This window comes from Gymnogyps californianus, chromosome 8, assembly GCF_018139145.2.
Source record: "Gymnogyps californianus isolate 813 chromosome 8, ASM1813914v2, whole genome shotgun sequence".
NCBI classification, from domain to species: Eukaryota; Metazoa; Chordata; class Aves; order Accipitriformes; family Cathartidae; genus Gymnogyps; species Gymnogyps californianus.
In genome coordinates this window covers 19,731,712-19,746,803 of record NC_059478.1, presented here as the reverse complement: position 1 = coordinate 19,746,803, position 15,092 = coordinate 19,731,712, and the positions used below count along the sequence as shown (strand labels likewise).

Here is a 15,092-nt window from a genome sequence, read left to right as displayed (position 1 = left end):
GTTTAACGAACGTTCCCACACCGGAGTGGGGTCCCCTGCACCAGGGCTTCCCCAGCAGGTCTCCCCAAAGCCTCCTGCCCATGGCAGGAGCCCTCCCCAAAGGGTCCTGGTTCTCTGTCATTGTATAAAACTTGCCCTGTCTCCATCAGTAAAAGGAAGCAAAAGCCTATTTTTGCAAAAAATAAAAAGCTGTGGTTGTCCTACGTGAAAAAACACTATCTCATAGCAGCCAAGGACACTTAACCTCCTCGGTAGTGCTCCATAGTGCCCTTTCGCATTGGAAGAATGGGTCAAAAAACCCTTAGAGACATCTTATAGGACACCTTTCTGCAGGATAAAATCTGCAGGTATTTCCTGAAAACCACTCTCTGTAAAAGAATAAAAATGGAGCCCATTTGGAGGGAAACTGTCCACACTCATATGGTCCTCTCAGCTCGTTAGCAAAATCTCATCAGCACTAAAAATTGCTCACACATCTGGAAGAACCGGCGCAGTCATCTGAGAAGTATTTCACTCCCGAGCCGCAGAAACCTCTACATTAGGCCAGTCCTTTTTAAAGACATTCCCTTTCTTTTCTCAGCAGCTGTGGGAGATTCTTCATTCTGCAGTTCATTAGTCCTAGAAAAGTCTTTCTTGACCATCTCCGCTTCTAGCCCTGGGGCTGTGCAGGTTTTCATAGTGCTGCCCTGCAGCCAAAAAAATGAGTTCTCAGATATTCCTTCTGCAGTAACTAAAATACAGTTTTGGCTTGCTTCTGCAAAATTAGCTTCTGGCAACAGCAAGGGGAATTTGCAGAAGCCTCAGTCCTCCACTTTCTCACCTGATGAGAGGTAAGGTACTGATGCTCAGTGGCTAACACCACGTTAAATCTCTGCCTTGGAGTAAGAGGGCTTGTTCTCACATTAAAAATCTTACCAGAATTTTCTCCCCAATTATAGAAGCATAAAATTCCATGAGACTCCAGTTTATGACCTTCAAAAAGATGCAAAATACAGTTGTTTCAGGCAGCCGCAAGAACTCCATTTTCCCTGCCCAAACTTTGAAAGAGAGAGAAATAATGTCATAATACTATGAATACTTATGAACTCCATCTTTGGGAAGAGAGAAATTTAATCACAAAACCATAAATAATTTGACCAGCTTCACACAGTTATCTCAACCATTAACATGAAATGATCGCTCTGATCTGTCAGAAAGTTTCCTCCAACTTCCCACCAATTCTCTCTAGTGGTTTTAAAATATCCTGAGTCTCTTAACACACAGCATACCTAAATCATGCAGAACAATGCAGTAATTTAAACCTGACAACATTTGTTGATGACGTTCATCAAAACAGGAGTTTCCAGACTCAGGAGGTATTAACAATATCAATGAAAACGGAAATTGCACTATTTCCCACTTTTTTTTTTCCACATGAGTAAGTCATCATCAGACTTCTTCAGTACTCTTTAGCTCCCAAGAAAGGAAAAAAAATGGGGCTTATTGTTGTTTGTTTTCTTGGAATCTCTGGATTTAAGAAGAAAGCCAAAAGTATTGTCAAGTACAACATGGTATTTTTGAATGATGAACATTTAATTTCCAAATTAAGAATTCTAGATCAGGCATGTATAATGGCAGGAAAAATTTTCTATAGAGAAAGAGACTTTAAGTAGATTGCTTTTTCTGAAAATACCAGACAGATGAATATGTGGAATCCAAGACCAAAATACATTGGCACTAACTTCAATGCTGATATTTTTACAATAGTAATATAATTAATTTTTGTAAATCCCTTACAGCTGTACCACCAATATAGCATAGTATTTTTAATAGGCTACTTTCATCACCTTATTTTTAGAGAAGAAATGTTGATCCTCCTCTTCAGCTATTTAAAATTGATTAGATTATGTGAGCGAGAACTACTGTTGCAGGAAAGTAAAGGACTAGGTCTTTCACCAGGCACAGAATTATTGCAGAGCAACCCTTCCCCCCTCTGCATTCATGTCATGTAAAAAAGTAACACTGAATAAAATCCTCCCATAAACACTGATTAAGAAAAACCTAGAGAAAATTATGAATACATCTGAAAGATGAGACTTTTTTCTGCTTGGATCAAACAAGTTCATTAAGCCAGATGTGCCTAGATTATTCTTATTAGAGAGCCATAAAAACCTCATGGTTGTTTAGTTATCCAGTGTTGGCTTAGACATGGTCAAAAGTTGAACAACAGATGATATGAGTAACTGCACCATGTTGAGCCAAACATACACGCAACAGTTTAATGAATGAACATCATCAAGGTTGAGAAGTCCAGAACTTGTCAAAGTACCAGCATTAACTTTTGCTCGCAACCTCACATTGTGCACTAGAGTCCTTACAGGATCGTGGATTATTTTTCACAGGGCTCCAACCTTCTTCTGGTGCTCCAGGTCCTCCAGAGATGGATGGGCGTTGCACCCCGGGACCTCCAGGAAGCGTAGGCGTGAAACTTGCAGTGTCTCTCCTGGACACAAGTGAACTGCTGCTTTTTGAAAGGCTCACAACCTGTGTGAACTGTAATGGCAAGGCAAGAGACATCAGGCTGGCACAATGATCTTCTGCACTGCCAGATTTTAGCCATTTTCTTTGAAGCAGGAGATGCCAAACCTTACCTCAGTCTCCATTTTCAAACACAGGCACAACAATATACTTTTACCTCCCTTCAGAAACTACTGGGGCTGTTTAAAGTTTTCTGAAACCATCCAGCCGAGACAGATGTTCACACAGACCAAAACATAGACATCTCTAAAACCAATAAGAGGAAAAAAAGTTACATAAAAATTCTATAGTTTGTTCTTTTTCTATTTTATAGTTTGAGGATCACTTTTTTGTCTTAAGTACTTATGGTATTAGAATGTGCATACAAAAAATAGCATTTATGGTTATCAGATGTTTAGCTTTGCTTTAAGTTGGTCAGCCAACATATGTAAGCTAGCTGCTTTTCTCCAAAGCAAAGCATTCTCTCTTAATAGCTAACTTGCAATGATTTCAAAGTTACATATGTAAATATAACAGTATTCTTATTTGCCTGTTGGAACAAAATGGATTTTAATAAAAATTTTCAACAAAATTAATATTTTATTCCTTTACAAAGAATTGCAGCTATAACCTTCTTATCTCAGAAAGTATTTTTATAGTTTATATTTTAAGTACACATTAAGAAGTTGGACAAATATCCCCAGATGTTTTCAGAAGACCTGCATTATTCTTGAAGTGACATTATTGATTAGAAAATTATTTCCCTAAGCTTAATATTCTTTACAAGTTTTATTTTTAGGTGGGTTTTTTTGGGGGTGTGTGTGTTTTTGTTTTGTGGCGTTTTCTTTTTTGTTTGTTTTGGTTTGGGATTTTATTTTTTGTCATTCACTGTGGTAGCTGGGGCAGTATGAGGCTGACTGATGATAAAACAGAGCCTTCCTGTTAAAGTTTGGGAGTATTCACAGGTTCCAAACCACCACATTTGTCAAAGCAGACTCCTGAAGAAACAGTGGCAATCAAAAGGTGTTAAATTTTCCAAGACAAAAACCTTTCTTCAAATCCATCTGGCTATTTCAGTGACACACTTTACATGAACATAACCTTAATTTTTGGCAATATCATCTCTACCAGGTCCAGTTTACCTTTGCAAAATCCCAGTAACTATCAAATACATCCATTGGTTTTGTGGAAGAACTCCAGATTTCAGGAACTTGGTCTCAGGGAAGGAGAACATTTCACACATGCCTCTGACAGCCAGCAGCAACTCTGTGCCTTCACTCAATACCATTTTCTGCACTTTGGAGGACAGAAGAGATTTTGAAGGCCTTTGGTTTAGCAAACTTGGGGAGAGGAAACTTCCTTCTGGGCTTCAGACTTGCTGGAAGAAATGACATGTACTAGCAACAACCAGGCAAGCGTGCCCTTGTCCTACATGCAGAACTGGAGGCAATGCATTACTCCATAGAGATGAAGACATGCATCTAATTTAAGATAATTTTATTATCTTAGTGATACTTTTGAGGAAATACTGGTCCCTGCAGAAGCACTAAAAGACTGATCACTGCTGTCAGACCATCATCAAGTAGTGGGAAGAATCCCAGTGGCACCAAAGCTGCTTATTCTGTGCTATGGGATTTTACGCATTGAAGTTACCTCACTTGGCAGTCTGACAGGAAAAAAGCAAATCTTCATTTTGCATAGCAGCAGGTAACGTATTACTCCCAATTTGTAAATAATTTAACAGAACAGTTATCAGATAAATATTTGCTAACACTGACAATCACTTCCTTATTGATGTTAGAGGATTTATTTTCCATTCTTTCCTATGCCTCTCCAGTTCAGCTGCTTCCCTCATTTGACAATCTTCCATAAAGACACTGAAGAAAATGATACCACAAAGCATTTGGAAGAGGGAGTGTTTACAAAGCATATAAATAGACTGTGCTGTATCCAGAGTAATAAGTTGTAAGCAAAGTAATAAAAAACGTGGAGAACTTACAAGTATGCCAGATGACTGAATATCCAAGATTTATTCAGATGTTAGGGATAGGTTGCATGCTACATGCATGTAGGATAAATGCCACTGCATAATCTGAGGGCAAAAAATAAGCAATGGGCTACATTCAGGCCAAATGTACATAACGCAGCTGAAATACCAATTGAGCCAGATGTTAATTTAGCTCATGACCCTAAAAATACATTTCTGCAATCTTATGCGCAATGTGCAAGGCAGGACGTGTTTTTCCAGACTATTTACTGAAAACTGAATTATTCTGAAAGAACCACCTTAAAAACTTTAGAATTTTTCAGAACTTCACCATTGCAAATACAGCTTCTGGGGAGAATTATTTAGAAAAAGAACAACAAGCACTGAAAATACACCTCATTCCTATTGCGTAAGCAGCTAGTTTGCAGTGAAAAACCCTGGCCCTCCTTGCCCCCTGCTGTTATGTTTTAAAAATTAATGCAGGACTCCATCAGATCAATGTTTATTTCAGACAGGGAGATTTGGCTGAGCTGTAGCTAATGTCCTTGGCGTGTTTTAAGTAGCATATCAGAATGAATCATCTGCTTTGGTAATACTGTATTATATTTCTGTCTCTTGTTTAGAGAAGTAATGTGTAGCAAGGGAAGCTTTAAGGATTCAGTCTCCAGTTTGGGAGACAATTACATGTACACATGCTGCGATATGTGACCGCAGTCCATTAAACAGCAACTCTGAACTTAAACGCTCTATACACACCTCCCTCTTGATTTACCTCCTGTAGTCTAAAATATTAACTAATCCTCCCACCCTGTATTTCCCAGAAGAATACAATACAGAAAAAACTCTCGTACTTATATCATTCAAACCTTTTCGTTTTTCTAAGGGTCTAAATGCATGATACTAACAGGAGCCTGCAGACACAGGAGCTGGTTGCAGAGGGAAGCACACACAGCGCAGTGGGTATGTTATCCTCCAGCCCTCGGCACCACTCAGTTATTTCCAAGCAGAGTATCAAATGCATGCAAAACATAACAAATGCTGATAGTTGCCATAATATATGGCGATCATCTTGGAAACTCAATGGCTTTTTGGGCCATTGAGATCCCTTCTTGCTCTCAGAAACGCACTTTTTGCAGAGGCACATTCAGAGCTTGAGGTAAATCTGGCAGTTGGAGATAGATGCTGGCTGTGCTGTCACTCTCTCCCCTGAATTGCTGACTTCAGTTAGGCACTGTCAGTAATGCTGTGGTGGTTCTCCATGGGATGCAAGACTCACGGTCTTGTTTCATCTCATTCAGTGGCTTCCTCATCTGCCCCAGGAACTGCTCTCCACAGTGATAATATCAGATAAATATACCACAGCAGAGTCTGGCCCTTTGCAACCTTGTGTCTGTATTCTCTCTCTACCATAGTGCTGTAGCATGGAGTTTCCTAACACAAGATTGCTTCCTTCCCAGTCTGTTGTGTAGTTCCAAGTGCTGTAAATGCAAAAAGCTTGATGGATGGTGGTGCTTCAAATTGCATTGAGCTTCTTTTTTGTCCTGTAGTGCATGAGTCTGAAGAGATTATCCTCCCAAACAATACCAGCTGTGTTATAACTTTTTTAGTTCTCAGTTGTTTGGATTGACATTTCTACCACAACACTAGGCTCCACAGCATAGGCTTGCTATTGCCTGCCTGAGCTCACGCATCTGAAAGAATTGCAAACAGCAGTATACTACACCCTGATGATATTCCTGCTCGATTTTAAAACAAAACCAGGAATAGTCTACTAATAGGAAGTAATTTAGTTTTCCCATTTAACTCAGCTGCACCTCCTGACCGTGTCCCAAGAATCACTAGGAACCTCATTCTTTTGCATTTCGCTTCTCCTGCATGGAGCTTGGAGCCTGTGCCTTGTGCCTCTTTCTGCCCTTTCCCCCTCCGTTTGTGCTGTGCGAAGCTGTAAAGCCAGATTGTTTGGCATCTTGTTTGATATTCTGCTTTCATCAACAGCTGAGCTTTCCTGTGTTCCCTGTAAGGGGAAGAACACACACAGAGGTAATTATGGGAACCAAACAATGCTGTACATGTGAACAGCAACTCATATAGCTGCATCTTGTATGTGGCTTTGTTTTTAAGTTGTGTGGTCCTTATGCAATAGCCTTATTGGAGTACTTTGATAACCTCTCATAAAAGATTTCAGCATAATCAGGAAAGGTTTCTTTGGCAAGCTGATCCAGTGTTTTATCTCCTGGTTGTATGCAAGCATAGACTTCATCTTTTTCATACTCTAATGATGTGGATTTTTTTTTTCCCCTCCTACTGGCAATTCTTAAACTAGGTTGCATACCCATCTATCTTAAAGTTTCTTAAATATATACCAAGCTATAGCACTACATATAGAGATTTAAAATAGAAGGGCCAAATAATTTTTAGTAGTTTAATAAAAATACTAATTTTAATAAAAATTATTGAACTTACATGCAACCCAACGGTGTCATTCAGAGGCTTGAAACATGCCATGGCTAACTCAAATGGAACTATGACAACATTTTAAAAACAATTTTTTTCCCCCATCATTGCGGGGGGAGGGGGTGGAATCTTTCTTCCCCTTTCCCCAGCCAGCATATTTAAATCATCTTAGTCAGCTGGATTATAGCTGCCCAAGATGCTTTCAAAGTGTTAGAAACAGCTCTCTCCATTTGCTGGTTCTCATGACAGATCATACAATAGCTTTATCCTGCCCTTGTACTTATGTGGTGGTTGTTTTTTTTTTTTTCTTTTTTCCCAAGATGTTCTGACATTTGTTAAATTACTTTTATGTGGTTTGTTGACAGCATAATTTAGCTCAGGAAATGTTATAGCCAATTGTATGAAAATCTTGAATTGCTTTCCCAACAACAGGTAATGACATCTCACACCAGGGGTTTATTTTGGTCTGCTTCCCTTTGTCATATTTTCAGTTTTATTTTAGCTTGCAATTGTGCAATCCTGAATGTGCTACAGTAGGAATTCACCGTGAGAGAGGAATAGTAAATCACTTACAAATTTTCCACCAGACAACTTGTGTTGTCTGGATACTGTTTCATATGTAAAGGAGTAAAATAAGTACTTACAAATAAGTAAGTTGTAGGGGATCAGTTTTAGTCTCTCAGTAGAGCAAGTCAAGCCATGCTCTGGAATGATACTCAGAAATATAGCTCATACTTTGCAAGTCTTCTCTTCAAGATGAGTGGTTAGGAAACCTTCATTTTTGCCTAAACATGATATATTCATGATTCCCTTGTTTCAATAATGAAAGATTAGATTTAAGTTGGCTCATTTCAGACTCTCCTTTCCGGAGAAAAGCCTACCGCAAAATAGATTAGGAGAGGCAACGGGAGAGTAAAATTTGGATGTTTTGATGCCTCAGAGAGGAGCCTGGATGTGCTGTGGAGCCAGAGGCACCACGTGCTGCCCCTGCCTTGCCATCCCCACGCACAGGCTGTTGTGGGGTACGCAGCTGCCTCTCCAAGCAAGGAGCCAGGACAGACAGCCGTCACTCCCCACATTCACTGCCTGCCCCCGCCGACTCTGGTGACACCCTCAGACAAACCTCTGCTGCAGCTCAGCCAGGAGATGCAGATCAAGGGACTGCATACAATACTCCAGCATCCTAAGCTGACAGTAAAATACTTCAAGCCGCAGATTTATTAGCAGCTCCAGCTCCTTGTAAGCAGCTACCCTGAAACACATTATCCTGTTGTACTTGAAGTTCAAGCTGGGCAAACACATCCTCTTTTCTCCAGTATTTCTACATGCAAAAAGCTACCTACTGCTTTCACGTATACAAATATTTAAGGAAAAAGTTGCAGTCTACGATGTTCTTTTGAAAGAGACAGATTTTAACTTGTTTTCTGCAGATGCATCTCACAGGGACATATCTATCTCAGCTCTTTTGCAGTTTCACATACAAATATTTACAATAAACAGCAAATGCCCCTGAGGGGAGTGAGGGGTCAGTGTTTCCTGGTTGTGTTTTGGATTTAACCTCAATAAAACCAAGGAGACTCAACTACTTCATTTCTTTGTGCCATCACAACTGAAGCAATAGCTGCCAATACGTTATCAACAGCCACAGAACACCATCTAAAACTGAACGTGTTTCAGGGCAAGAAGATTCACAGACAATTTTGGTGAAATATTTGTGTGCCTGTGACAGGAATAGGAAAAAAATTCTAAGAAACCATGGGGGGAAAAAAAACTAGCATGAAAATGCTAGCTGTTGAAACAGCTTCTTTGGGAAGATCTCAGAGATCATCTGAGCATGAATATTTACTGAAGAGACACTTTTCCTTGTTTGATTTTTCAGACAAGATTTTATAGATGTTATAGTTAAATGTGGCTGCTTTAGAGAATGGTTAATTCCACTGTTAGGTGTTACCCTGTACTGGAATCAGTTTTCAGGCCTTTTTTGCAGACCTGTCATGCAAGTGAAGAAAAATTGTAAGAGTATGTTTGCCCCAAACGTTTGAAAGATTAGTTTATAGACTCCATCGCTTTACACAAACAACTTCAAACCCTTTTAAATCTGGAAGATACATGCCTAACTTGGAAGTTACCAATGTCACATGTATTTAGGAGGACATCAATCTCTTTATGAAGAAAGAGGGTTTCTCACCCTGAACCCGACACTGTTTGCTTTCGCAGGGAGAATGAAGCATGGGCAGTTTACTTCCAGAATCTTGCAGTCACAGCTTCCTTATGTGAAGATCCAGAGAGAGATGGACTGCACTGTCAGCAGCCTCTGGGCTGAGCTGTGTTTTCACCACAGAAGACCTTTGCCTGTTCCTCACCTGGAGTCTCTGAACCAGGACCTTCCCTTTGCTGAACATGTAAGTTGCATATGAGAAACAGCATGGAGAAAACTCCACTAGTAACCAAAATACCTCAGTCTTTAACGATTCAGAACTGTATCAGGCTGACATAAAAGTGGAAATGGGAAAACTTGAAGTATCAGCCTGTCGTACCTTGCTGCCTCGTGGGCTACTTTGGATGAAACAGATTTGGTGGGTTGTTTTCAATGCCAGTCTGCAGGTAAAGCATGTTGCCATGCCATCCTCAGGGTGACAGAGGTCAGCATTGTAAGGAGGTCTAAAAACATCCCCAGGATTGCAGTTCTTCAAATTATATTATTATATTTCTCATATACATTCAATCAATTCTGTCCTCACTTATATTTGTTTTCCACTAACCGCACTGATTTCCATGATGATATCCTAGATTCACACTAATGAGAAGAATAGAATCAGACCTGCTGAATTCCCTGGCAGTTGTCTTCATTTTTGGAGGGTTTTTTTCAGCTCATCTAGTAACAAGGCATGGGACAGACTTACTCAGGAACACTTCTTTGGCCAACAAAGTGACATTAACAAGAAAAATCAAAGGAAGTATTGTCATTCTTTATAACACATTTGTAAATGAACAAAAAATTTTGCATCTGGCATTTTCATTTAGCTAGCAGGTACTTTTCATCATTTGCTAGGATATTATGTCCATAACAGAAGCGCAATAAATGATCCAACAAAAACAGCTGACATCTATAAAGTACATGAAATATTGATGTCTGGGCTTGGGACTTGGACAGAACTGAACTGGTGACAAAGCAAAGGAACCATCTTCCAGAATGTTACACAGTAAAAAACACCAGAAAGTATCTAGCATAAATTACTTTTCCATTTCATTTCCTGATTCAATAACCTTTTTTAAATGAATGAATGCCATCTTCTTGATGACTTTTCCAGCCTTGTTTTAGAAATGGAAAAGACTGTGGTTGATGCATTAAAAGCAAGGAGAAAGCTGTGTAAGCTTTGTCATGTTTCCTTTTCATTCTAGATAAGGTTGAACTCTGACTTTCTTGTAGGAAGCTCATTGGAATGGGCCAATATTACAGATATTCTGAAAACAGCAATAGTTTATGGCTGGTGACCTTTGCATGAATTATTTATGAAAAAAAACTAAAAGGAAAAAAGTATTTGTGCAGGTACTATAAGCAAGCCCAGGACACATGTGCCCCTCACTGTTACAAACATGACTTCCATGAGAAGCACATCTGAGCATCCCATACAGGGAGGGTGGAGGTGGTTCCAGTGACCGTATCTCAGAAGAGGGCCATTGCACTCGGACATCAGGACTCTGATGGGTTTCCTGTTTCTGCCAGTCCCCCAGCATTGCTTTAGCCGAAAACACCATTGTTCATGCTTCAAATTCCCTTTTGTATTCACGTAAAGCAGCCTTACCATAAATGAGAATCGGCCCCAGATGTCTTTACAGGAAATACTACATGGGAAAAAATGCATAGCCCTACAAATATAGAAACCTTTCCTCTCTCCATCCATTTCCAAACCTGAAATTTTCCTTAGACATATAAAGACACATATAATTAAGGACATTGAGCTGGCTGCAGGGATGCAAATTTGTAGCCCTGCTCTAAGTTAGGCCATTGAAGCAGAAGTGGTGAGACAGACCACTAATCAAGACGAAAACCATTTATAGAAGGAAGGAGGGGGCACGGCATGTCTGCCCACAGATCAAGCAGTGGCCTTGCACCTGCAACAGGCCCCATTACAAAAGTGACACGTTCTCCCCCTCCCAGCATCCCCACGGTCTTTGCCCAGAGCCTGCCTTCACCCAGGTGCCCTTGGCAAGGGTTGGAGGACAGGAAGAAACACCTTTTGCATTTGGATAGGATGACCAGGGCCTCGTGTATTGCTGAAACGTCGCATCCACAGCTTCCCAGAGTCTTACAGACAGCGAGGAGATCACAGACAGGGTCTAGGCTCAAGTGCAAGGCTTCCTGAGTTCATACGGTAGTTTGGGGGGAAAAGAGGGGATCACTGGCATATACATTTTCACTGCGATACAAACTAGTGTCAAATTACCTTGTGTTTCATTGCAGGACAGGAGTTGCAGAGTGGCAGTTCCTCCGGGTTTGCTGATGAGCAGTAACCTTGGTGTGCAATTGTGGGGGCAGCGGTGGGGCTGTGACCTGCAGCACGGTCCTGCTCAGCACCCGCACATCTGCCGGGCTTTAAACGCACCCAGTGTATCACTACTTTTAAGTGAAATTCCATTGCATAGTAGTCACTATATGCAGCTACAAAGAAACCATGTGTGCAGCCCTTCTGACACTTACAGACCTGGCAAGTCTCACTCAGTGAGAAGGTAGAAGTTGTAGATATTTGCCATTTTCCTCCTTTATGCAGGTGTCAGTGTAGGCTGACAGGGCCAGTGGAAAGCATCAAAGCTGAGAGAGCTTTCAGCAATTTCTTTTACATAAAAACCTGTATTATGCAGCTGTCCCAAAGTTTGCAACATTTGAAGGAAGTCGGTTTGGATGAAAGAAGAGCTCTGTGCAGGTTAATCATTTGCTGTGAGTCCTGGTTTTGCTCCTGTTCCAGGAGTAAATCAAACACCTGTAGTGAACACTGGCACACCAGGCAGCTCCAGTTTGCCATGGGATACTGGTTTCAGTACACTGGAGCTTCTGGAAGAGCCCGTCTGCTCCCACCGATGGCACAGAGGACATGGGGATATTTGTCTCCCAAAGCATTTTTGAACGGGTTAGATGTGAAAAAGCAGGCAATAGCCCTGGGTAAATAGGAACGGAGGCACACTGTTGAATTGCACTTGAAACCTTTTGCTCTCTTCCATACACACTTTGCTTCTTTCTGAAGGCCTTGCTTTTTCAAAACACTCCTTTGAGGGCAGTTCTGATTAAATCAAAGGCAAACAGAAGTTGGGTTTCTCCCCTGCCTGAAGCCTGACAGGGAGCCGGAGACGATCTCACGGCAGTTCATGCCTGCTCCTGCACTGCAAGGGCAGGGCAGCAGCAGGGGACCCCTCCTGCCCTGCGTAACCTCCCCACTCCCAGGGCTGCCCCAGCATACGCTCACGGCTCTGCACCTCTCCCTGCGCTCAGCCCGAGCCTCCATGGTCCATGGTCATAGCTGCACGCTTGCCCGGACACCACCGCTGCCGGACATGGTGGGTGGCATAGAGCAGGGCTGAAAACCCACCGTTTAGCTCATTTCTTCCTACGCCTGGGACAGGTAACACTGGGTCAGTCCTATACGATTGCCAGCGCTGCGGGGGAGAATTAAATAGCGTGCTTGGACGCCTTCGCAGGAAGTAAACAGAAGGCATGCATTACTTAGCAAGAAAGGCCATCGTTAAGTAAACTTTTTGTGATGCAAGTTGTCATTCAGGACAAAGCCTCCTTTCACCAAAACACAACATTTAAGATCGCTCCCCTTCCCTTAGAGTTCCTTTTTCTCCAAAGATCACACTCCTCCTTTCTTATGTTACCAAAATGATACTCCCAGAACAAGCAAGTAATACAGCAGCCATGCCAAAACAGTGGGAATGCTTTCCTATAATATAGTTTCTTGCTGAGTGATGAATTTAAAGGAGGACGAGGTAAATTCACCCCTGTTTTATTCCCTGCAGTGGAGGGAAAAAAAAATAAAAATAATGTCGCTACTCCAGAGTCAGCGGATTAGTTATTTTGCAGTTCTTCATTGACTGTTTCCCCTGCCTTTTCAAGGCCATGGGAGATATATTTACCAGCTCAGTGAATGGAAATACTGCCACTGGTAAACAGGGATGAAAGTTAACACTATTTAGTGAGAATTCCCAAGATTATCTTAATGCACCTCCATGCCAGCATTTCAACTCATCTGCTACAGACTCAGTAGGGCAAGTCTGATTACCCTGCCATTGAATGCTGCCTATTCTGTTGCAACAGTATGAAAGAAAGCTAAAGATGTGCCTCATGAGGCCATGGTGTTGGTCTGTCTGCTCCTCCACAGTGGACATGGCATGAGATGAGATGGGAATACTCTGCAACACACCATACTCTCACCAGCTGCTCTCAGAGAAGTTTCTGGTCTAAAATCTAGACGTGACCCTTAGAGTTTTCTATTGAAAGCTGTAAAAGCTCATTAATATTTCTTATCAATTTGCAGGATAAAGTTTGTGATCTTACTAGTGAGTAAAATTGCCTTAAATAAAACAGTTATTCCTGTGTCTGTCTCAGCAGCCAATTTGGCCCCACATGCCTATCAGCTTTCTGAAACAAACCAAGAACACCTTACCTTTAAAGGCAAAAAAAATGTGGTTTTTTTCTGATACTGTATTCACTCTAATATATTCCATATTTTTAACATGGCAAAGGAAGTCCTTAATATATCAGAATGCTCTCAGCTCCCAACAAGCTGAGCTGTTCAGCACCCAAAAACGTAGCTGAGATAGCGAGACATACCTGGAGAAAGCTTTGAATATTTAAACTAATTCTCACGATAATGCAGGTTGAGGCAAAGGCACTTTGAATGTGAAAAATGAGGACTTATTTCAGCAGGCAAAAGTCCAAATGCTTTGCCTGTTCACTCAAAGCTAAATCACTCGGATACAGGAGGATTTGGGGGAATGGCTCTCACGCCACGCATCCCCCTCAGAGCATGGAGTCTGCGCTGGAGACAACAGACACATCTTGATTTCTCCCATCTGAGATGAGTTTCAAGACAGATTGCTGGGATTTAGTTATAATGCAGAACTTCAACTCTGCATGTGATGCAACACAACTGATTTCAATGGTGGAAACTCAGGGTACGAAGCTGCCCGCCACCAGAACAGGCAGAAAAAGTTCTTCCCTTTCATCTAACAGTCATTTGCTATGTGCCAAGGTAGTTAGTGGGAAGGATTTGGAAACAACACTGTGCATAGTGTATTTTACCTATTGGACCATTTTTTTTTGCTTTTGACCAGCTACTGAAACCAAAGTTTATATTTGGATTTCCTTTCACAAATATCCTACAATTGACAGAGGGGAATAAACAGTGTATCACACAAGCAGTGACCCAGCACACAGAATATAAGCATACCACTCTTCCAGGTGTTTCCCAAAGTTTTACAACAAAGTAATAACTCTGTTTTTCTTCCCTTAGTCTACACCAAGACTATAAGAGAGAAAGGACAGTAAAAAAGCCCAAGCACACATCTGCATTCACAAGTCTATGTACAAACGTTTTGCAATATTCACACATATGACTACAGCTACAGTCACATACAGTTGCAGAGCACTGAGATAGCAAAGCAACCCATTTAACTGCATAGAATGGGTTTCTAGACATTCACATGTGAGTATCGTAGCAGAGAAAGGAAATAGTAGAGAGAAACCAAAGAAAGAGTCAAAGCCCCCAACCATACGCAAGATCTGCACTAGCAGCTGCATTCAACCAACCATCAGAAACTGCAGGATGAAGCACATCCATTTCTCCTCAAAAAGGCAAAAATAACCCCAACATTATTCTACAAAGAATCAACTTTGTTAAAACATATTGACCCTAGTAAGCATGACACTCCAGCCACAACATGTAATAACAGCCTTACCGACACATTGCTTCTTATAGACACCCAAAATAGCTGCCCAGGGCCAGCGCTCACCCAGCTGAAGAGCAGCAGTTCACAGCGGAACGTCCCGGCAGCCTGCCTCCCCCACAGCAAGGGGGGCTGCTGCAGGCCTGGGGGTATAGAGGGAACCAGCTGATTGTTTGGGACTGATCATTGTAGTTAGAGACAATACCTCTCA

At 41.4% G+C, this 15,092-nt stretch overlaps 1 long non-coding RNA gene across 3 annotated transcripts; it reads right to left on the bottom strand.

Annotated features, from left to right (window-relative positions):
• Nucleotides 1–1,133: 1,133 nt before the first annotated feature.
• Nucleotides 1,134–14,963, bottom strand: LOC127019415 (uncharacterized). 3 transcript variants are annotated; one of them, XR_007766909.1, is made up of 5 exons: nucleotides 14,894–14,963; nucleotides 4,496–6,497; nucleotides 3,639–3,874; nucleotides 2,631–2,763; nucleotides 1,134–2,532 (listed from the first exon to the last, which is right to left on the bottom strand). It is a non-coding gene; the product is annotated as an uncharacterized LOC127019415 (long non-coding RNA). The 3 variants fall into 3 exon arrangements; XR_007766911.1 differs by having other exon boundaries at nucleotides 3,639–3,792; XR_007766910.1 differs by having other exon boundaries at nucleotides 4,496–4,588.
• Between the last annotated feature and the right edge of the window lie 129 nt (nucleotides 14,964–15,092).